Source organism: Bos javanicus, chromosome 8, assembly GCF_032452875.1.
Source record: "Bos javanicus breed banteng chromosome 8, ARS-OSU_banteng_1.0, whole genome shotgun sequence".
Taxonomy (NCBI): Eukaryota; Metazoa; Chordata; class Mammalia; order Artiodactyla; family Bovidae; genus Bos; species Bos javanicus.
The window spans coordinates 43,513,882-43,537,719 of record NC_083875.1 but is presented as its reverse complement, the minus strand read 5'-3'; the positions used below and the strand labels follow the sequence as shown (position 1 = coordinate 43,537,719).

General features: G+C 42.0%; 1 long non-coding RNA gene across 1 annotated transcript; it reads right to left on the bottom strand.

Annotated features, from left to right (window-relative positions):
* Nucleotides 1–10,386: 10,386 nt before the first annotated feature.
* LOC133252653 (uncharacterized) lies at nt 10,387–19,277 on the bottom strand. Its single transcript, XR_009738037.1, has 5 exons — nt 18,872–19,277; nt 18,424–18,718; nt 13,050–13,177; nt 12,358–12,562; nt 10,387–10,963 (listed from the first exon to the last, which is right to left on the bottom strand). It is a non-coding gene; the product is annotated as an uncharacterized LOC133252653 (long non-coding RNA).
* Between the last annotated feature and the right edge of the window lie 4,561 nt (nt 19,278–23,838).

Below are 23,838 nucleotides of genomic sequence, written 5' to 3'. Positions count from 1 at the left end.
AAGTCTTTCATCCATTGGTTTACATTTCCCTGAGATAAGGGTCTTCCATTCATAGCTTTTCTCCTCTCTCTCTTCCTACACCAAAGACCCTGGGAATGTAAACCTACACGAGCAAGAATTCCTGCCCTGCTGGGTGCTAGAGAATCTGGTCCCATACTGAACATCCTGTTCTGGGAATGCGCAGAGAGACATTGGAGGATGAGGGAGGAAGTAACTGACACTGCCTGGAGCAGTCCAGGAAGGCACGGGGAGGAGGTTCCTCTGGAGCTGGACCACCAGGAATGAGGCAATTTCTTCCAGCTTTGAGGATGACTGAAGGGGAAGAACATTGCTGGCTAAAGGCATAATGAGCATCACATAAATTGGAGACCTACATGCACTTGTTTGCTAGCAATATTGTTAGACAAAAAAAGTTTTGTTTAGGTGAAGAGCCATGTGTCATAATTAACTAGAAACTTCTAATACTGATGATAACATGTATCACTTATTATATACCAGATTCTGTCCTGTTTAAACCTTCAGCAGTCTTGAGGATGCCACAATTTTTATACCCATTTGACAGATGAGAAAACTGAAGCCAAGAGATGTTAAGACACTCACCAAAGATTACACATTTAGTTAGGAGAAGATTGGGAGTTTGATCCAAGACAGTCTGGCTCTGGATTCTAGGCTGGTATCCACAGCACTCTTACTGCCTCTATAGCAACAATCTGGAAGTTGAAATATCAAGACGTTATTTCCGACTCTTTAAAACACTATTTACACTACAAACTAGTCGAGGTGATTTTCTAAAAACAGGCCTTCGCAGTTTTGCAGTCATTGCCAAAGCATGTAAAATGTGAGTTTGGGGGATTTACTAAGAATTCGAAAATTGCTTTTAGATCCTTTTGTAGAATTCCCTGGTAATGGGAGAGGTGACTCTGGTTCATTACTGTCAGTGTTTGACGCTGCACGTGCGTGCTCAGTCATGTCTCACTCTTTGTGACCCCGTGGACTGTAGCCCACTAGGTTCCTCTGTCCATGGAATTTTCCAGTCAAGAATACTGCAGTGGGTTGCCATTTCTTATTCCAGGGGACCTTCCTGACCCAGGAATTGAACCTGCAACTCCTGTGTCTTGCATTGGCAGGCAGATTTTTACAACTGAGTCATGTATCTATCCATTATAGAGAATATACTGAACTAACTCCTTCCCCATGACCTCAGTGAAACATTTAATCAGTCAGTCAATGGTCCATGTCACAAAAGGCCAGAATGGTTGTTAAATTCATTAACATTAAATTGTTAATGTTAAAAATTCACGTTCATGAAATCAGAGGGAAGTTTATTTTGAAAATCAGAGGGTAATGTTTTCCTCCATTTCAAATGTCCCATCATTCTCTCTGGTGAGAGCTTTCTGGCTCTCTTCTCCACTGAGAGCTAAAGCTTCTTCTGGTTTGGCTGGTGTGACATTCAAGTTGCCACGTTAAAAAAATTATAATTCGATGACTTCCTGGCTCTGGCCCTATGCTTGCTACAGCCCGGGGGTGGCGCTCACTGCTCTGAGCAGTATTGGCCAGCTGCCGCCTTTCTGCAGGTGCCCAGGTCTGTGCCCTGAAATCGAAGCATCTGCACATTCTCTGGGGAGTCACTTCTCTGCCTTTCTTTCTTATCCCCTCTCTTCCCTCTCACACATCCCGCCTCACACGCTAAGCTCTGCCTTTGAACTGAAGAATGGCCTTGATTACAAATACCTGCTCAGACAGGCGCAGCCTCCCCCAAAGAAAACCCACCACCATGCCTTGGCGACGTCTTACGTGGCACTCTGAGCTGTTTGTGGCGGGGACACTCAGAGTCTGCTGCAGCTCTTGTCTCTTGATTAGGCCCTGGAGCCAAGGCTTCCAGGAGGAGCCATGCTCGTCAGCTGTCAGTCAGGAGGCAGCCTGTCCCTCCCAGGCGCTGCCCCTGCCACAGGAGGGTGACCGGACTGTAAAAATGAAATAGACTTCAGTGGGATGCCAGAAATTCATTTTCTCCCTCAGATGCTTTCATCTCACTCATTTCACTGTGTTTACAGGCCCACAGGTTTCCTGAGGGCAGCCATGATTTAGATTTACAGTTCCCCAGGCAGTCTGATTCTGAGGAAAAGTTATAACACCTGTAATGTATTACTGTCTCCTAGAGGAGCAAAGCATGTCAGGGGCTGTGGAGGTTGGCTACCCCAATAACTGCAGGCTCTCTCTGCACTGCAGCACCAACAAAGGCAGGCTGGGCTGCACGCCTCAGCCTCTCTCCTTATCTGTCTGCATGTAGGCACGCAACACACTCGGGCTCTTAGAGATTAGGTGATGGCGATGCTGATGGGGAGGTGGGGTGGTGGTGACTTCAATGTTTCATTAAAAGAGGCTCTGCATGGCCACTCCCCAGACAGTCCACAGGACCAAGTTCCGATATTAGGCCCCCAAATGACTGGGTTTGCAGGGGAAGGAACCATAAGGCAGTCAGGCTGGGATGGGGGAGGTGATTGCTGTTAGCAAAAGCAGAAGCTCCCTACAAAACCTTGTCTCTCTTGTTGATTCCTTTTGCTTAAAATCTGGTGCATCTTTGCTAAGGAAAGTAGAACTGGCATTAGGCTAGTCCTGAGGGGGGCTGTCAAATGGGGCACAGGACAGGTGAGCAGGGGGACTCCCTTGAGGATGCGGATGTTGCCTCTCAGCTGGGGACCCACTTAGGGGGCAAAGCCATGAGGGAGTCACTTTTTGAAGTGGATGGCGGTGACAGGCATTGTTCAGCCTGCCTCTAGTACCAGCTCTCAGATGTGGAGATCCACAGGTTCATTGTCTTTCCCCACAAGCCCTGTCCTTCTTCTCAAGGATCCCTTATGAGTCCAGCTCACCATTTCTCATGTAACAGTGTCTGTCTGGCTTCCCTAAGGGTGGAAGATACATAGAGATGCTCATTCGCTTGTGTTCCTCAAGTGTGGGAGGGGCCTCTTCCTCTCAACAGTGAGAGCTGTTCTGGGCAGTGAGTATGAGGACTAGGTGGCTAACAGTGTGTTTGAATCACCATCCTTATGACTATAAAGTTAAATGTGGTTATTAATAATGAAAAATTACATACCATTAGGAGTACTCTTGCCTGGAAAATCCCATGGACAGAGGAGCCTGGTAGGCTGCAGTCCATGGGGTCGCTAAGAGTCAGACATGACTGAGCGATTTCACTTTCATGCATTGGAGAAGGAAATGGCAACCCACTCCAGTGTTCTTGCCTGGAGAATCCCAGGGACGGGGGAGCCTGGTGGGCTGCCGTCTATGGGGTTGCACAGAGTTGGACACGACTGAAGCGACTTAGCAGCAGCAGGAGACTGTTACCCAGAACCCAAAGATCATCTAAAATCTTGAAAGAACACAATAGGCTCTATTATTAGTGTTTTTCTTGTATCTGCCAACAGGTTCTAATGTTTAGGGGGTAGCCACAGTTGTAAGTTTGGTACGTTATTTTTTAATTGTTACTAAGCCACTTGAAGATGGAAAAAGTTTGGTCATTTTGGGTCCTCGAATGCCTGAAGACTAGGACCTCCTTTCATTTTAACTCCACCCCCCACCCCCCATCCCACCCCTCTCCTCACCCCTGCTGATTTAACTTCACCATGTGAATAAGAAGTCAACTTACTGTTGTTATTTTGTTGTTACTGTTGTTTTGAGCACTGAGATTTCATTTCTGCACTTCTCTTTTTTTTTCCCCAACCCCTCTTCCACTGAAATCTTGATGGAGAGTCTGAAATCTTGTATCTGAGGGTTTCTACCAGCCTTCCTCTTAATAAAGCATATTTAGAAATATGCTTTGAGTGATTCTCAAAGCATAGTGCTAGACCAGCAGCATTGACATCACTTGGGGACTGGTTATGCAAATTCTCAGGTCCACCCCAGCCATGTTAAAGTGAATTCTAAAAGTGGGGCTCAACAAACTGTGTTAAAGAGCTCTCAGGTGATTCCCGTGCAGGCTCAAGCTTAAGAATCCCTGATAATGGTAAGGCCTTCTCCCAAATAAACAGGCAAAGTCTGGTTTAAAGTGGCCATGGGTAAATTCTGTGTGTGAAACACTCATTTATCCTTTTCTTTCAAATTCTGGGGCCTTTAGGCTGTTCCCAAGTAGATAGCCTGTTCCGCACACTCTCCTGGACTGGGTCTAAGCCATGCCAGACGAGGGACAGACGTTCTTGGAAAGTGGGGCCACTCTTCTCTTTCTGTTCATGGGCCTCTTGCCTGTCTTAAAAAATATTTGGCTTCCCTAGTGGCTCAGTTTGGAGAAGGCAATGGCACCCCACTCCAGTACTCTTGCCTGGAAAATCCCATGGATGGAGGAGCCTGGTAGGCTGTAGTCCATGGGGTCGCTAGGAGTCAGACACGACTGAGCAACTTCACTTTAACTTTTCACTTTCATGCATTGGAGAAGGAAATGGCAAGACACTCCAGTGTTCTTGCCTGGAGAATCCCAGGGACAGGGGAGCCTGGTGGGCTGCCGTCTTTGGGGTCACACAGAGTCGGACATGACTGAAGCGACTTAGCAGCAGCTTAGCAGCCGATTTATTGTTAGCCATGATCTAGCATACGGAAAGAAAAAAAGTCAAGCTTTCTTGAAGTTGTAACATTTCAGTCAGGGTTATTAGATGTATTTAAAATATGGAGCCATTGGGAAGGACTGACCAAAAGCTTGGGGATCTCAAAGGAAATTTTTCTATTTCTTTTTTTTTTTAATTAGAGGATAATTACTTTACAGTATTATGATGGTGTTTTTGCCATACATCAACATGAATCAGCGTTAGGCATACCTATGTCCCCTCCCTTGTGAACCTCCCTCCACTTCCCTCGTCTCCCCACTCCTTTAGATTGTCACAGAGCACTGGCTTTGGGTTCCCTGTGTCATATATCAAACTCCCACTGGCTGTCTGTTTTACATATGATAATGTATATGTTTCAGTGCTATTCTTTCAATCCAAGGGAAATTTGATCTAAAGGATAGGCCAAAGATTCAATGTCTACGTGAGCAACAGAGAGGGTCTAGCGCTCTAGTGGACTCAGCAAACTCTGTTTCCTTTGCCTTCTGGAAACATATTTCCCGGCTCCTCTTGCAGTTAAGTAGAGCCATGTGATTATCTTCTGGCCAAATGCCAGATCTGGTCCCATGTCCTGTGCATGCTGTCTTTCCCCTTCCACTGGATGGTGTGCAGGAGAAAGAGGGCCTAGAGCATGTGGATTCACAGGACGCAAGGAGCCTGGTTCCTGAATGACGGAACAGAGCAGAGACCTCACTGCACCCTTTTCCCCGTCTGGCCCCCAACACATACTTGTGTTCCATCCCATGCTGGACTCTGACATGGGTAAGAAAGAAAGTCTTATCATGTCAAATCACTGAGATTTTGGGGTTTATGTTTTATATGATGAAATCAGTGATTTTTCACATGGTTGAAATCAGTTTAGGAACTTCATCTCTTGATAAAAGTCAAATACTTACGCCTCCATCCCTTGTGGCTAATGAATTTTTTTCTTTCTCTATCACCAATACTCACCTTTATTGAGCAAGTTCACCTTGCCAAAGAAGACAGGTAAGATCATCAATTTGGATAAATACCCCCAGAAGGACATGCCAATTTACATAATAGTAATACAAAGAAAGTGTTCAAGAGAAGAAAGTAAGATTTTATTAGGCAAGCTTTTCTTCCATTCAGTGCAGTTTAGAACATTAATAATCTTAAGGAGAACATGTCTTCTTTTTTTATATACTAGGAAAAATTAATATAATTAAATGGCTTAAAAGATATTAGAGCATAATAATAATAGCTTACATTTGTAGTAGGCTTAATATGGGCCAGTCATTTTGCTAAGCACTTTACATGAATTATTTCCTTAAAAGATAAAGAAATTGAGTCCTGGGAAGTCAGGTAATTTGCTCAAGTTTACATAGCTAGGAAGCAGCAAATCCAGGAATCCAGTAACCCAAGACAGCCTGGCTCCAAAGTCCATGCTCTTAAATACCATACTCTCCATAATAAAACATCAAGAAATGTCAAGTCATCTTTAAGATGAATGGTGCATTCTGATCATCTTTAATGAACAAACAGATCGATATTTCTAGACCAAAAAATCCACTTTAATTTTCTTTTTGTAACAAAGGCCTTTGAGATGGCAGGTGCATTATGGCCACTCTGATTGGGACTTCTGACTAATATGCTGTCTGATCTGTTCTGAGTCCTCACTGTTGATTCTCCTTCCCTGTGGACATGTTGCTTGGGATTTATGTGATTCTTCTGCACTTGGTTATAGTGCGGCCAGATCCACCTTACCTGACCCTGTTATCCAAGAGTACCCACGCCTGCTTCCTGTGATGAGAGCAAACCAAAGGTGAAAAAGGCATCCGGAGAGTGAATCTGGCCAAGTTCCTTAAAGATTCAGCTTTGATTTTCATTCTTCTGCAAAACATTACTGCCATGATAGCACTCTAGCTTGGCTTGGGATAGCTACAGCAGAATTTCTTGCTGTTCCTATATTAAGAATGTGTTCTCAGAAACAGCTGGTGTGTTACAAATGCAACTGAGTGCCTTAGGAAGTGAAATGATTGGAATCCCACTCCTAAGCATGCAGGCTGTCGATATTTGAGGGTTGGTAAATGACATGGCAGGAAGGATGCCACAGGGACCAGAGACGTTAGAGCTTGAGAGAACCAAGCTCCATGTGTCTCATGGCTTTGTCAACATGACTTTTACCTAACCATGACCATGGAGTACTGTTGTAGGAAGTTTATATTTGTACATCAGTTCTCAAGTAAGATGTTGGCTGAGGACAGTGCTTCATGACAGTCTTCATGGACAAGCATGGGTGGCATATGGGTAGCTGTGAGCAGTTTTTCTTCATTTCTTTGGAGATAAAATGGCCAAATTAGAGGAGGAAGATTTTTTGTTTAATTAGATATTAGGAAAATGCCCCAATATTAAAGGATATATTAGCAGTAAAGGATTCACAGTCTCTTAAGAATAATCACAATGAACGTTAGTAGAATGATGTGTGGTTTGCAATTCAACTTTACATGTATTGTCCCAGTTGGTCTTTCAGAAAAGATAAGTGGGAGGGACAAATGTCATTGTTTTCATCCCCATTTTAAAGATGAAGAAACTGAGATCAAAGAGGTTAAGTGACTTGCCCAACCTATCTACCTAAGAAGTGATGCTGCATTCATTACCTTTCTGACCTCCTTCCTTGACTATCAACTTATAGCTTACAGGACAGTGTATCCCACATTTTTAATTTACTATTTTGATCATTCTTTTTCAGTTTTATTTCTTGAACTTTTTTTCTGTCTTCCTTGAAGTACTGACATTCCAGATTTTCATTTACCTTTTCCTTTTTCTCCCTTTTTTGATAAACTCTCATTAGGAAAACTCATCCATCCCCATTGGAACGAAATCAGTGATGGATTTATTCAACATTCACTTCAACCTCCTAATATTTTATCTTCCTATACAGTAAAAGCGGGACAGTTAAAAAAAATGAATTATATTTCCCAGACTCCCTTGCAGCTAGATCTCAGGGTACAAAATAAGTTCTGCTGATTAGATAATATGTAAGATATTTTAACATCTTTAATGAGATATGATTCACATACCATACAATTCATCCATTTAAAGTATATAATTTGATGACTTTTAATACATTCAAAGAGTAGTATAACCACCATGATAATCAAGAAAATATGTACTTTCAAAAGGCAAAAGTGAGACCAAAGCCATCTATTTGCTGCTTTTGATGATTATTGCTGGTGAGCACAATCATGGAGGCTTTGGGCTCTTCTGAAGCAGTTTTGTAGTATCCAGTCACTGACTTCCTATATGTCAAGAGGCACTTGCAGCAGTGGAGTAGTGGCTTCCTGATTGCTTGATTGAGCTACCTAATTATGATGGTGATTGTAGCTTTCCTCACACATTAATTCTGCAAACATCTTCTGGGCGTTATTCCTGAAAATCCAATTTCAAACCTGCTCCTCCAGCCTTTCCAACAATTTCATGAATGCTTAATTCCCTGTATTAATTCCTTGCTGAGAAAGTAGTGAGAGTAATTTGTCTCTTCCAAATAGACCACTTTGAGCTCAGTTTTTGTATTTTTAACTTTCAATTTCTCTACTTCGAGGGTACCTCCTAGTCAACCTTCCCCAAACTGAACTGATTATGCTCACTCACAAGTCTGAGCATCCTGAGTCTCTCACTTCATCGAACATCTCTACCAACAGCTCAGTTAACAGGTCAGTAATCTTGGAGTCATCCTTAACCACCTTTCCTTCCAACTTCCCTCTTGACCCAAAAACCAAATCCTAAATCTGAAGGTTTGCTCTCATCTCTGGTTAGACATTCTTTCTCTCTTGCTTGGGTTGTTACAGAGTGACAGCCCTTACTCCTAACTGGACCCCTTCATATTCTCAGATCAGCCTACATGTAGACCAGATGATTTACCGAAAGCACCATTCTCATCATTGTCATGCTCTTTCTTAAAACCCTTCAGTAACTCCTCTTGCCTAAAAGTAAAATGTAGGATTGAAGTTCCTCACCACAGTGTTCAAAGCCCTTCATGATGGGTCTCTGTCTAGCATTCTAGACTCATTTTCTGCTTTTTCTTTTCTCACTTTTTATGCTTCAGTCATATTAGACTATACACTATGGCTTTTCACACTCTTATTTATTTTTGAGTAGGCAGTTTCTCAATTGTAATTTTACTGTTGATTTTTTAATTTAAATTTTCTTTTTGTCCTTCAAAAACCCTACTTAAGTGTCATCTCTTTGACTGTGAAGCCTTTATTGCCCAAGTTCCCTAAATGCCCTGTACACACCTCAGTGTAATCAGTCACTGCCTTCTCTCATCCTCCCTTCTACTTGATGTATCCTATATGGCCTGTGTCTCACGTGTTGTGCTTATCCCCTAGTCTGGTACTGTGTCTCACTATCTCTGTGCACCTAGCACAGAGCGTGACACACAGCAGATACTCCAAATGATTTAAGAGCATAACTGAACTGCAACCCATTACCAAATCTAATCATCTTTCTACTAAAGGTTTAGAATAAAAGGTGGCTAAATCAAATATTAATATAAGTAGGGTTGAAGATACCATGGTATAATAAAGAAACCACTCTTCTCTATACATTCCCCTTTGTAGATAAATACCCAAAATATTGTAAGTGGTTATTTGAACAGATATTGTACACCAGTGTTCATAACAATACCATCCACAGTAGCCAAAATGTGGAAGCAACCCAAATGCCCATAGATGAACAGATAAACAAAAATGCAGTATTTTCACATAAATGCAACATTATTCAGCCTTAAAAAGGAAGAAAATTCTGATACATGCTACAACATAGATGAATCTTGAAGACAATTGCTAAATAAGCCAGACACAAACAGATATATATTGTATGATTTCATTTATATCAGATATCTCTACCTTATATAGCAGTCAAATTCATAGAGAAAGTAAACTTCTGATTTCCAGAGGCTAGAGGGATAGGGGAATGGGAAGTTATATTTTAACTTCAATTTGGGATGAAAAAAAATGCAGATGCGTGGTGATTGTTTCACTACAATGTAAATATACTTAATGCCACTGAACTGAGCACTTAATATGGGTAAAATGGTAAATCTTGTGTTATATATATTTTACCACAATAAAGAAAGCATTCTTCTGTTCAGGATACATGAATTCTATTCTCAGATCTTCCATCACACAGCAATGTAAAACTGAACGTGATACTCTACTCTCCTAGGGTTCAGTTTCCTTACCTATCTAAAGGGAATAAAGGCTTGACAGTCTCTTCTAGCTTTAAAATGATCTTGCTACCTATTAGAAGATCTAAGCCTATTAATATTTGGTGAAGGGTCCATGTCAGTGACCACACTGCAGGAGATTCACTACACCTCAACCTTGGAGAACTTCCACAGTTCTTCTCCTGCGGGCTTTTGGGGGACAGCTGAGCTTCCGCAGGATGCTCCTAGTGATGACTGACTGCAATATGATACTTCCTCTGTGTCCACGACGTATCACCAAGGGAACAGAATGTCTCTTCAGGATTCAATTAACCTTTAATTCATTTAGCATTTATTAAGTATTTGCCATATGTCAGAGTCTACTAAGTATCAGGACTACAGGTAATCTGTAAGACGTGTGGTTCTGAGTACTCACAGTACTGTGGGAGACACCAACTTCTTAACAAATACTGAAAAGGATTTTGCATTTGAAAAATCAAAACATATATTTACAAAGAACTGTGGGATTCCTATGAGGAATAAAACATCACAGAGAAGGTTAATTCTGTATTAATCTTGAATGAGGAGTTCATGAAAAAGGAGCTGAGTGAAAGAACTCCTGATTGTCCTCTTGCATCACCCACTGTGTTCATGCTGCCCCAACATGGCAGCTGGGCTATGAGAACAACTCAGGAAAGGTGGCCATATGCATGGCAGGATGGCTTCTATAAATAGCATTTTTTCTTAAACCTGATATCTTCTGATATATTCTCATAGATACACCCTCTCTTAATAGCCTTTAAAGACTCCCTTAGGCAAAAATAAAATATTACTCACAATTGCTATTCTCTTAATAGCTTTACCAGTGTTTGCTGTTCCAGTGTCAACAGTCATTATATAGCTTGGCTTTCAATGTGGGATTAAACCTTCTTTTATTCTTTTAATCATCAGAAAAGCAATTGGGTAGTTAGTATGCTCTTTGGAATTCCATCGCAAAAGAATGAAGTTCTGCCAGATTCTGTCTTGGAAGAAGAAAACAGACGCAAAAGGTGAAAAGAAAGGAAAAAAAAAAGCTCCTGAAAGGGAGGTGCTGACAGGTTACACCAGTCACAGAACAGACATGCAGCACCCAAGGGTCACCGACTTGGAAGACGTGCCAAAGTTAGCCAGCCGGTCCCAGCATGCAGAGGCTGGAAGGGAACTAATTAATTAAAGAATATCAAACATGTTGTCAGAATGCAGACAGCAGAAGATAAAATGGACTTCACATAGTTTAACCAGTAGGAGAGGAGTAAGATCATACTAAACTCATAAAAAATTTCTTCAAAAAAAATAAGTTTAACACGTTTGATTCTATCATGATTAGAAGAAAAATTGCTCTTTCAAATTCTGACCAAAGAGAGGAACCAAATCTTCCTAAAAAAAAAAAGAACTAAATATTAACATTTATTGAGCACCTACTATGTGCAAAACACCAAGAGAATCCTCCTGGGCAAATAAGTTAACACTTGCATTTACATTGTATTCTGTGTAGAGTTTTGCAGTGTTTCAGCCTGGATGCCATTTTGTTTATGTTGCCTCATTTAATTCTTGTGACAGCAAGTGGAAGGAGATGTTATTTTCACAGATGAAGAAGCAGGTAACAGACCTAGGTCTTAACTCTGATTTCCCAGTGCACTGACTGTGTTATGTTTTTTTTTTTTGTTTTAAATTAGAGTTGATTTACAGTGTAGTGTTACTTTCAGACATACAGCAAAGTGAATCTGTTATACATATACATATATCCACTTTTTTAAGATTATTTTCCCATATAGACCATTACAGAGTATTGAGTAGAGTTACGTGTGCTCTCTAGGTCCTTAGTAGTAATCTATTTTTGAAAAAATTTGTTTTGGCTGAACTGGTCTTTGTTGCTGCGTGTGGGCTTTCTCTAGTTGCAACCAGCAGGGGCTATTGTCTAGTTGCGGTGCACGGGCTTCTCACTGCAGTGTCTTCTCTTGTTGCAGAGCATGGGCTCTAGGGTGTGCAGGTTAAGTAGTGGTGGTGCATGGGCTCAGTTGCATGTGGAATCTTCCTGGATCAGGGATCGAACTGGCATCCCCTGCATTGGCAGCAGATTCTTAACCAATGGACCACCAGGGAAGGCCTAGTTATCTATGTAGTGTAGTGTGTACCTGTGTTACCTTTGAAAGTTATACCTCACTGCACCTGAAGCCCCCTCTCTTCCCTCTATTCCACAGGGAAGCCAGGCAGTAGTCACTGCAATAAGAATGGCTTCAATGGGGGTGACTAAGGAAAGAGTCCATCTGCTTTGCTGGCCTAAGCAAAATGCTGACACGGACAGGGTTTGCCTCAACCATTTTTTCCTCTCTCTTAAAAAGTTTTTACTTCTCAAGGCATGAGACTTCAAATTCTCCTCTCCCTCCTTTCAAAAATCTGCTCTCGAGTCCTGCCTTCACATCAGGCTGTAAAATTCCCAAGAATCTTTTTTGGTGTCAACTCTTTCAAGAACATCTCTGTTTTAACAGGGAGCTAAGCATTGAACTAAGATTCCCTAAGCAGTCTTTGATCTGTCTGGAAACTTTAGAATCTTACCTGGGAGAGTTCTCCTGCCAGGCTGCTTTAAGGGCATGCTGTTAGCATGTGTCTCCATTTGTGGCTGGAGCTGGGATGCAGGCTCATAGATTCATGTCGTTGCTAGGGAAGAATGCTGTAATCCATTGCCACCATAGGCAGGTTTCTGCATCTGTCAGCAGATATTCCTCTTCTGAACCTTTACATTTTGATGCTGTCTTTGGGCCTAAACATAATGTTAAAAATTACTGCTCATGATGGAAAAAGATAACAAGAGAAAGAGTGGTTGTTTCCATGCCCACTTAAATGGGACCACCCTGCCCATCCATCACGTGCCTTGTGACTATGGTTTGGAAGGAGAAAAACCTTTACTGCGTAGGGCCCCCCTCCTTTCCTAATCAGCTCACACTCGGTCCTTTCTTTATGTTCATGACCTGCTGCCAACAGATCTTAGAATTGCAGAAATATAAATAAATAAATAAAATGGTTGTCCCTTACAAGAATATCAGATACCTCTGCTTTTAGTAAAGAAAGGAAAATACAGCTTCAGGACATTGTTAAAGAGGGCAAAGGAGTTGGTAGCTCATGGTATCTACTTATGGCCTGAATTCACACTAACTAGCAGTCAACTACTCCCTTAACCTTGAGGCTGTTCTTGCTTAGATTCTCAATAATAATTTCTCCCTTAACCAGGGGGTACCATTGCCACTTACTTAAATTATCCTCACAGGGATGATAAATGCCTGCTCTGGGGTTCCTATTTGCTGTATTCTTCTTCAGAAACTTGGAAATAGAAGTTTTCATCTTGTTTCAGACCACTCTGTTGAAAGTTTTGAAAGAGCTGGAAAAAGAAAGGGACAGAAATAATATCCATGGAGTGTGTATTATATAGCTGGTCTTTCATGTAAATGCCTTTACTAAGATCAGATCAGATCAGATCAGTTGCTCAGTCGTGTCCAACTCTTTGCGACCCCATGAATCGCAGCACACCAGACCTCCCTGTACATCACCAACTCCAGGAGTTCATCCATCGAGTCAGTGATGCCATCCAGCTATCTCATACTCTGTCATCCCCTTCTCCTCTTGCCCCCAATCCCTCCCAGCATCAGAGTCTTTTCCAATGAGTCAACTCTTCGCATGAGGTAGCCAAAGTACTGGAGTTTCAGCTTTAGCATCATTCCTTCCAAAGAAATCCCAGGGCTGATCTCCTTCAAAATGGACTGGTTGGATCTCCTTGCAGTCCCAGGGACTCTCAAGAGTCTTTTCCAACACCACAGTTCAAAAGCATCAATTCTTCAGCGCTCAGCCTTCTTCACAGTCCAACTCTCACATCCATACATGACCACTGGAAAAACCATAGCCTTGACTAGACGAACCTTTGTTGGCAAAGTAATGTCTTTGCTTTTGAATATGCCATCTAGGTTGGTCAAAACTTTCCTTCCAAGGAGTAAGCATCTTTTAATTTCATGGCTGCAGTCACCATCTGTAGTGATTTTGGAGCCCAGAAAAATAAAGTCTGACACTGTTTCCACTGTTTCCCCATCTATTTCCCATGAAGTGATGGGACTGGATGCCATGATCTTCGTTTTCTGAATGTTGAGCTTGAAGCCAACTTTTTCACTCTCCACTTTCACTTTCATCAAGAGGCTTTTGAGTTCCTCTTCACTTTCTGCCATAAGGGTGGTGTCATCTGCATATCTGAGGTTATTGATATTTCTCCTGGCAATCTTGATTCCAGCTTGTGTTTCTTCCAGTCCAGCGTTTCTCATGATGTACTCTGCATAGAAGTTAAATAAACAGGGTGACAATATACAGCCTTGACGAACTCCTTTTCCTATTTGGAACCAGTCTGTTGTTCCATGTCCAGTTCTAACTGTTGCTTCCTGACCTGCATTCAGATTTCTCAAGAGGCAGATCAGGTGGTCTGGTATGCCCATCTCTTTCAGAATTTTCCACAGTTTAATGTGATCCACACAGTCAAAGGCTTTGGCATAGTCAATAAAACAGAAATGGATGCTTTTCTGGAACTCTCTTGCTTTTTCCATGATCCAGCAGATGTTGGCAATTTGATCTCTGGTTCCTCTGCCTTTTCTAAAACCAGCTTGAACATCAGGAAGTTCACGGTTCACATATTGCTGAAGCCTGGCTTGGATAATTTTGAGCATTACTTTACTAGCGTGTGAGATGAGTGCAATTGTGCGGTAGTTTGAGCATTCTTTGGCATTGCCTTTCTTTGGAATTGGAATGAAAACTGACCTTTTCCAGTCCTGTGGCCACTGCTGAGTTTTCCAAATTTGCTGGCATATTGAGTGCAGCACTTTCACAGCATCATCTTTCAGGATTTGGAATAGCTCAACTGGAATTCCATCACCTCCACTAGCTTTGTTCATAGCGATGCTTTCTAAGGCCCACTTGACTTCACATTCCAGGATATCTGGCTCTAGGTCAGTGATCACACCATCGTGATCATCTGGGTTGTGAAGATCTTTTTGTACAGTTCTTCTGTGTATTCTTGCCATCTCTTCTTAATATCTTCTGCTTCTGTTAGGTCCATACCATTTCTGTCCTTTATCGAGCCCAGTCTTTTTGATTGCCATTATACAGTTGGGTATACCAGTCCCATACATTGTACTGAACTTGCCTAAGGTCAAGTTGGGCTTGCATGAATTTGCAAGCCCAGTGACATGAGCCACTCTACCATCCCACCTCCCTGAACCATTATCCCTGACAATCACAGTCCCAGTTCTAGACTCTCTTTGTTATCTCTATAACATGAAGAAAGTGGAAGGTTCTTAAGTTCTACCACAATCACTTTGGGTGGCAGATTTATTGCTCTAACTCTGGAAACAATTGCTGATTCTCTCCCCAAGCTACAGTGCAGCTGAGGCCAGAGGGAACACTGAAGAAGGTGTGGATAAGCAACACAGAGTCATAATACTGGATGGACTTGATGATCATCTTGGTCTCTTCTTTCATTGATATCAGGAGCCCTGAGCCCCATAAAGAGACTTTGATGTGTATAAAGTCATACAAGGAATTAAGCTCAGTTTAGAATCCAAACCTCCCAAATCCAGTGCTTCAAATGCGTCCCTTTGATCACGCTGTGTTTCTTCACCCATACCACCTCTGAACCACAGGATGAGGGCTGGATGTTGCCTCTAGGGATTTGCTGAGAAAGAACCATTCCACACAGAGCACTGCTTCAAGATACCAAGTCATTCAGATAAAGACCCTAGATATTCACAAGCCATTCAACCCCCACGATAGGATATATCCTGTGCTGAGATCAGAGTTAGCAGTGCAGTTCCTAGCACATGACACCTTGCTTATTTTGATTTATCCGTTGTCTAAAAGATGATCCAGAAGTTGGGTGCTACTTCTAAATCACCAGGTTTTTCATTGTAAGTGACAACCTTTGCATTTTATTAGCATGGTCTACTTTTTAATAAGCCTTTACTGGCCCAATATATCATAACAACATCATTAAACCATTCCTCTCTACTGGTTATAAATTGCCTTGATGGTGTTGTAATGACGTTTCCCAGAGCACCTTTGACAGAATGAGTCTCAAGATCCAGGAATGTTATTGTCACAGCAGAATGACATCCCAGCCCAGCCTGGATCCCCTCCTCAAGGCAAAGGCTTGTGGTGCCTAGGAAAAGGAGAGAGGCGACTGTCCAGGGTGCCACGGATGTGTCTGTCATTGATAAGCTGTTACACTTTGGAAAAGCCGCTTAACCTCTTTGGGCCTCTTCTTTACCTGTAAAATAAAACCTTCCTTGTCTGTCTCATAGGGTTACTGTGAGGAACAAAGAAGATAATGTATATGAAAGCACTTTGAAGAACCAGTTGGATTCTCTAGAAACCAGACTCTGAGATAGATTTGAGCCTGCAGGGTATTTATCAGAGAGTGCCCTGAGATCATACCCCTGGAAGAGGGGAGGAGGAAGTAGTGTTGGACAGGGGAAGAAAACCAGTAGCTTATCAGGCCCTCTAACAGCCTCAGTCACACCCATGAAAAAACCTAGAGCTAATTTGGCCTTTCAGCAGGGTCTCATGTTGTCTGAAATAGCCAGGGTTTTTGTGTGTGTGTTCAGTCGTGTCTGACTTTGCTCCAGACTCCTCTGTCCATTGGATTTTCTAGGCAAGAATACTGGAGTAGGTTGCCATTTCCTTCTCTGTGCTTTATGCTGCTGCTGCTAAGTTGCTTCAGTCGTGTCCGACTCCGTGCGACCCCATAGATGGCAGCCACCAGGCTCCTCCATCCCTGGGATTCCCCAGGCAAGAACACTGGAGTGGGTTGCCATTTCCTTCTCCAATGCATGAAAATGAAGAGTAAAAGTGAAGTCGCTCAGTCGTGTGCAACTCTTAGCAACCCCATGGACTGCAGCCCACCAGGCTCCTCCATCCATGGGATTCTCCAGGCAAGAGTACTGGAGTGGGGTGCCATTGCCTTCTCTGTGCTTTATAGCCACCATCAGTTAGTCATTAAATGTCAATTGCCTCAAGAAGTAGTAAGACCCTGGGCTCGGTGACTCTCTGCAACTGAGACATGACAAGTGAAGGCTCTGCTGAGAGCGTTCCTGGTAGCTAGGGTGAAAGTTCTTTCCTTTTTTTTTTTTTTTCAGTATTCTTTTCCATGATGGTTTAATCATAGGATACTGAATACAATTCTCTCTGCTATACAGTAGGACCTTGTTGTTTATCTATTCTGTATGTAATAGCTTACATCTGCTAACCCCAGCCTCCCATTCCATCCCTCCCCCAGCCTTCTTCCCCTTGGCAAATACCAGTCTGTTCTATATGTTCATGATTCTGTTTCTGTTTCATAAGTAGGTTAATCCGTGTTGTAATTTAGATTCCACAGATAAGTGATACCATGTGGCATTTGTCTTTCTCTTTCTGACTTCACTCAGTATAAGAATTTCTAGTTGCATTTATGTTGCTGCAAATGATATTCTTTTTTATGGCTGATTAATATTCCATTATATATATGTACAACAATCTTCTTTTTTTAAGTTTATTTATTTCTAATTGAAGGATAATTGCTTTACAATATTGTGTTGGTTTCTGCAATACATCAACATGAATCAACCATAGGTATATTTATGTTCTCTCTCTCTTGAACCTCCTACAACTATCTTCTTTATCCCTTCATCTGTCAATAGACATTTAGGTTGTTTCCATGTCTTGGCTATTGTGAATAATGCTGCTATAAACATGGGAGTGCTTGTATCCTTTCAAATTATAGTTTTGTCCAGAGTCCAAATGTATTCCCAGGAGTGGGGTTGCTGGATCGTCTTGTAGTCCTATTTTTAGTTTTCTGAGGAAACTTCATACTGTTTTCCACAGTGACTGCTCCAACTTATGTTTCCACCAACACTGTAGAAATTTTCTTTTTCTCCACATCCTCTCCATCATTTGTTATTTATAGACTTTTTAATGATAGTCATTCTGGCTGGTATGAGGTGGTACCTTGCTGTCGTTTCACTTTGCGTTTCTCTAATCATTAGCGATGTTAAACATCTTTTCATGTGCCATCTGTGTCTCTTTTGGAGGGATGTCTGTTTCAGTCTTCTGCCTAATTTTTGACTGCGTTTGTTGCTGTTGTTGAGTTCTATGAGCTGTTTGTATATTTTGAAGATTAAGCCTTCATCTGTTGCATCATTTGCAAATATTTTCTCCCATTCTGTAGCTTGTCCTTTTGTTTTCTTTATGGTTTCCTTTGCTGTGCAAAAGCTTGTAAGTTTGCCTATGTCCCATTTGCTTATTTTTATTTCTGTTGCCTTGGGAGACTGACTTAATAAAGCATTGGTATGATTTATGTCAAATAATGTTTTGCCTATATGAAAATTCTTTCCTTAAAGACAGAATCTTGTTGGCACAACAGTTTCCACCCCAGATTCACTTCATATTCAGGAATTAAGATCTTCCAAGATTCCAGTGAGCATTTTTTTTCCTGGGGAAAACTCAAATGGGGAATATAAATGGGATGAACTATAGTCCCTGCTGCTGCTACTGGTCTCAGAACCATAACAGATATTTCCCCCCACCCTTCTCCTGTTATCCATCTGAGATTCCCCTCACCTCTGCAAGTACTTCTGCTTGTCTTGATTGCTGACCTGGTATGGTGATCCAGATGGGTTGAGCTTGATGGGTTTGGAAACCTGATCCTGGTACCCTTTTTAGATCAGACTTGGTTTATTTGTCTTTTTACATTCATCATTAGGTAATGGCATTTCGAGAGACATTCAAATATGCACCTGGATGCCAAACATAGTCTTGTCTGCCTTCATTGTGCCAAAGTAGCTCTCTGATGAGGATCAGTTACCTCTGCAAAGATGGCATCTCTTCTTATCCACAGGTCTTTAGACGCAGGAATCTACAAAATAACAGATAAAGCTGGGTCTCTTGACTAAAAGGCTCCTTCTTGGGTGACCAGGACCACTAAACCCACAGAGATTAAAGTTGTGAGAATGGAAAGCATACATTTCCTAATTGGGCCACAGTGACTAGACCACTCCTGCTTCTGTACCTTGGTTCTCAGGCCCGCATGTTCTGATTATTGGAGACAGAGCCACTTAGGCAGATCTTTGGTTCAAGGTTTGTACTGTGCCCTAGAGGTTGGCACACCTTCCTTATAATATTGCTTCTGAGTTGGTAGTTTAGCCATGACTTCCACAAGCCATTCTAATACACTTTCTTGGCAGGTATGTCTGGATGGTGAGATATGTTCTATGACCAGTGGATCTCACAGACTATACTGTCTCAGTCTTTGCCTTATAGGGCCCCACAGTCTGATTCTAAGATAGAACTAGAATTCTATGGTGGTGAATCAGACACTCTGTAAGCTCTTGAGAGTGCTTTTGCTAAATTTCCATGGGCAAGAAAGGCATACTCATACCTGAAAAATATTTCTATTTTTGTCAGAATGAATATGCCATTTCATTCAAATGAAATGCCGTTTTCTGGACTGAAAAGGTCTCATGCAGTCAACTTGCCAGCAAGTGGCCAACTGGTTTCCTGACTGAGTGATATCATATCAGGATCTCAGCACTGGTCTCCGTTTCTGATAGACTAGATATTTAGTGTCAACAGTTTCTAGGACACCGTTATTAAGTGGTAGTCTGTGCTTTTGGAACATGAGCAGTCTCTGTCCCTGTGATGGTGGCCATTGTTCAACTGCCCATCATGCTAAAACTAAAGTGGCCAGTAACAGAGCCTGACTGACATCAGCTGGCCAAGTCGTTTTGTCTAATCGGTGTTTACACTCTCTTTTGTCTCAGAAACTCTCTATGGGATACTAAGACTCTTCACAAAGAATCCCCTCCTGTGCACATGTGTATTCTACTGCCACCACTCCCTGCCCTGCAAATTACCTTGTTGGTCATCTTCTAATCTTTTTCTTCCAAGTCCATGACCAGCCACCCAAGTTGTTCACCAGTCTCTGTGAGTCTGTATATATTCAGATCTTAGGCCACTTATCTTTCCTCATTCTTCCTCTCCTTCTTTCACTATCCATTTCATGTTTTCCTCACCTCAGCCAGCTCCTCTGTTGATCCTCGTCACTTGCCTGGTTTGGTGACCCAGACACTTAAGCACAAAATGGTCTAAACACCTAGTCTTGGAGTTCTTCTCAGGTCAGAGAAGGGTAGATGATCAGGTTTATTTCCAAAAGCCCTTCTTGTTAGGAATACTTCCACACATAACTGTTTTTCAAGGCCAACCCAAGGTGAGGCTGTAGTGTATCTGTATATTTTCGATTTTGACACACAGGATGAGCCAGTTCATTTGTCTATGTGGCATAGGCTTTTTTCTTCTTGGTAGGGAAATCATAGGAACCTCTCTTCACTATCCCGTGCACCTGTGGGTGTGATCTGAGAGCGGACTGCTGGCACAACAGCGGGAGATGACATTAGAGTCTGGGTTCCGTGCCGCTGGCTTGATTTTCTTCTTTGGCCCTGCTTGTAACTTATTCTAGATGTACTTTTTCAGTCTTGTATTATATTGCTGCCGGGCTTGCTTGATATTATGACTTGGTGAATCAGACAGAACCCAGTTCATAATAGGTCATTCTGGATGCGTGGTCACTTGATGTCCCACAGGCAAATGCTCTGTATCTATAAGATACCAATAGCTATGTCAAATGTTGTTTTTCAAAAAGTATGTAATTCTTCGATGGGAGTGGCATAGCCTTGCTCCAGAAGCTCAGGCATCCATACTGTTATTCTTCTTTTAGGGCTTACCATAAATTTCATATGATATTTTCCCTGTAAGTAATACCTCTAATATCATACCATTTTCAGTGTATTTACACTGTATCCTGAACCTGCCATGCAAGTTCCTTTTCTACTCTGGTCTCTCTAAAAACTGACAGCCTTCTTGGCATGGGTGGAAGGAACATAGAGTATGCTGCCTTCAAGACACGAAGAGGCCTAATAGGCACTGTGCTTTAATTCTTCATGGTAGGAGAAATATGATGAAATAATTCGATATTTTACTTTGCATGGGGTGTCCCAGCATGCCTCTAAGCACTTGGACCTCTCAAAATTTTACTAATGCAGCAGCCTTCTTGATCTTTGTAAGAAGTGTCTAAATGCCAAAGCACATGCATCTTAGTGAGACCTCCACCGTGCTAGCAGCTTCTTGGTCATCTCGACCAATAAACATGATGCTATCGAAGTATGGATTAATGTGGTATTCTGTGGAATATCCAGATGGTTAAGATCTTTTCAAACTACATTATGTCAGAGGACAGGAAAAGTTAACACAGCCCTGAGGCAAAAGTATAAATGTATATTGATGTTCATTCCATGTGAATTCAAGCTGTCACTGCTTCCTTATTTAATAGGGAAAGAAAAGAATACACTTGTGAAATAAGTGGCTATATGTCATGTACCTGGGGCCATATTAATCTGCCCTAGCCAGGACATCATATCTGGTCCAGCAGCTGCAATTGGAGATGATATTTAGTTGTGTTTGCAGAAGTTTTTTGCCTTTAGAAGATATCTTTTTTTTTTTTTTTTTTTGCAGGGACAAGACTGGTAGATGAGGTTGTGATGGGTACTAACATTCCCACATCCTTTAGATCTCATGGGATGCTCTTATTTCTGGCACACCCTGAATATGCAGCCTCTAACATTTTATCTTTTCCAGGGGAGAGGAGAAAGGAGCTGCTTTAGCCTTTGCCCTAAAGTTGCCCTTTCCCCACAAGTCGAAAGACCCACTTGGGGAGTTATGTGGACCATAAGCTATATCCACCCTAAATGTATACTTGGAGAGTGGTAAAAAGACTGAATTGGTAGGTTTGGGAGCCTAATGGTCCCACTGTGAGCTGAACTTTGCCCAGGATTCAATTTACTAAGTGGCCCCTCTAACAAAGGGAAGACAAAGGGAACATGTTAGTACTTTACATCTCTTGGCACTCCAGCAGTTCTGAAAATGTTTGGATAAGAGACTCAGACGAAGATGGTGTAATAGAGGTTCCTGAATTTCCCTCCTCTGACAGGCATACCAAATGTACAGTTACATAGAGCACAACTCCTGAAAGAAATCCAGCAACTAGCTGAGTGACTCTTTTACACCAGGCTACTGAGAAAACACCCACATTGACATTGATAGGAAAGGCTGAGACACACTCTCAACTCCACTCCCTGACACAGCAACATAAAGTCAGGAGGGAACCCCAACTCCCAGCTTCTCCATGAGAGTGAAAGGTTTGAACTTAACATCTAGGGTCCGAAGTTTTAAGGTTTCCATCCAAAGAATGGGTGCCCCCAGACACCTACCTCTGAGAGCCAAAGAGGCTCACATTTCCAAGTCCCACTGACTTGGAAAAAGTCAAGAAGAAGAAGAAAACCAAGAAGATGCTATTAATGGTGTACAAACATTCACCATAGCTCCTTACTCAGAGCTTAGCTCAGAGGGAACAGGCAGAAACACCCATCTCCTCCTTGTCTTTCCTTGGAAGGCGTTTCTCTATGTACTTTACAGGCTGCTGCCTGGAGGTTCAGCTAATTAGCATACATCTAGGTGCTGACTGCAGTCCTCCTTGGAATCTAGAGGAGGAAGTGGTCACTTCTTCACCCTTTGGCTCGTTACAACAAGGCCAAGTTGCCAGTATATCCCAGGAAGGTGCTTTACCACACATCTAGCACCCTAACTTTGATGGCTTCCATCCAAGGAACAGGAAGCCAAATCACTTAGCACTGATAGCCAGCGGGGTATGAATGCATTAGTCCCACAGGACTATGGCAAACAAACGGGTCCAGGGGCACTCTATACCTATACAGCCAGACTCAAGTGCAGAGAGGAGTAGGCAAAAAATGCCCAGCTTTCAGTTTCTTCCTGGAATGGGAAGCTACTGCCTGAGGGTTTGCCTTCTAATCAGCCTGCATATAGGTGATGACTGAGGTCTCCTCTTTGGGACACTTTGGACATGGATCTTGGCACACTTTCAACTACCGGGAGCCATTAGAACAAAGATGGGAGCTTACACAATCACAAAAGTTTGAGAGGCAACCAGGAGCTTGGGCTATATTGATTGATGAGGTTCATCTCCTATGTGACACCAGTCCATCAAGATCAGAAGAGGTGGCTGTTTTACCTATCTGTGCAGAAACCAGCACACAGACTCTAGGGAAATAAAAAACCAAGGAGATATATTCCAAATGAAAGACTAAGATAAATCTCCAGAAACTGAACTTATTGATATGGAGATAAGTGGTTTACTTGCTAGGGAGTCCAAAATATCAGTCATAAAGAAGCTCCCTAAGGTCTGGAGGGTAATGCATGAGCAAAGTGAGAATTTCAGTAGAGATAGAAAATATGAAAAGAGTCAAACAGAAACCATAAAGCTGAAGAAAATATCAATTGAACTGAAAATTGCAGTAGAGGGGTGAATCAGGAGACTAGATCAGGTGGAACAAAGGCTCATGGAACTCGAAGACAGGGCACTGAAATTTATCCAGTCAGAAGAGCGCAAAGAAAAAAGAATGAAAACAAGTCAAGATAGCTTAAGGGACTTATGGGACACCATTATGAGGACCACTGTAAGCACTGTAGAGTGTCCAGAAGGAGAAGAGAGAGAGAAAGAGGCAGAAAGCTTAATTCAACAAAATAATGGCTGAAAACTTCTCTAACCTGGAATAGAAGCAGATGTCCAGATCCGGGAATCCCAGTACATTCCAAGTAAGATGATAAAGAGACCTACACCATGGTACATTGTAATTGAAGTTATATGTATAGCTTAATTAGGTTAAAGATAAGTTAAAGATAAAGAGAAAAGTTTTAAAGCAACAAGAGAAAAGCAACTTGTTATATACAAGATAGCTTTCATAACATTATAAGATTTTTCTGCAGAAATCTCACAGGCCAGGAGGGAGTGGGAAGATATATTCTAAGTGCTGAAAGAAAAACACTTTATTTGGCAAAGTTGTCCTTCAGAAGTGAATAAGAGATAAAGACTTTTCCAAAATACATAAGGGACTCAAACTGGAAACA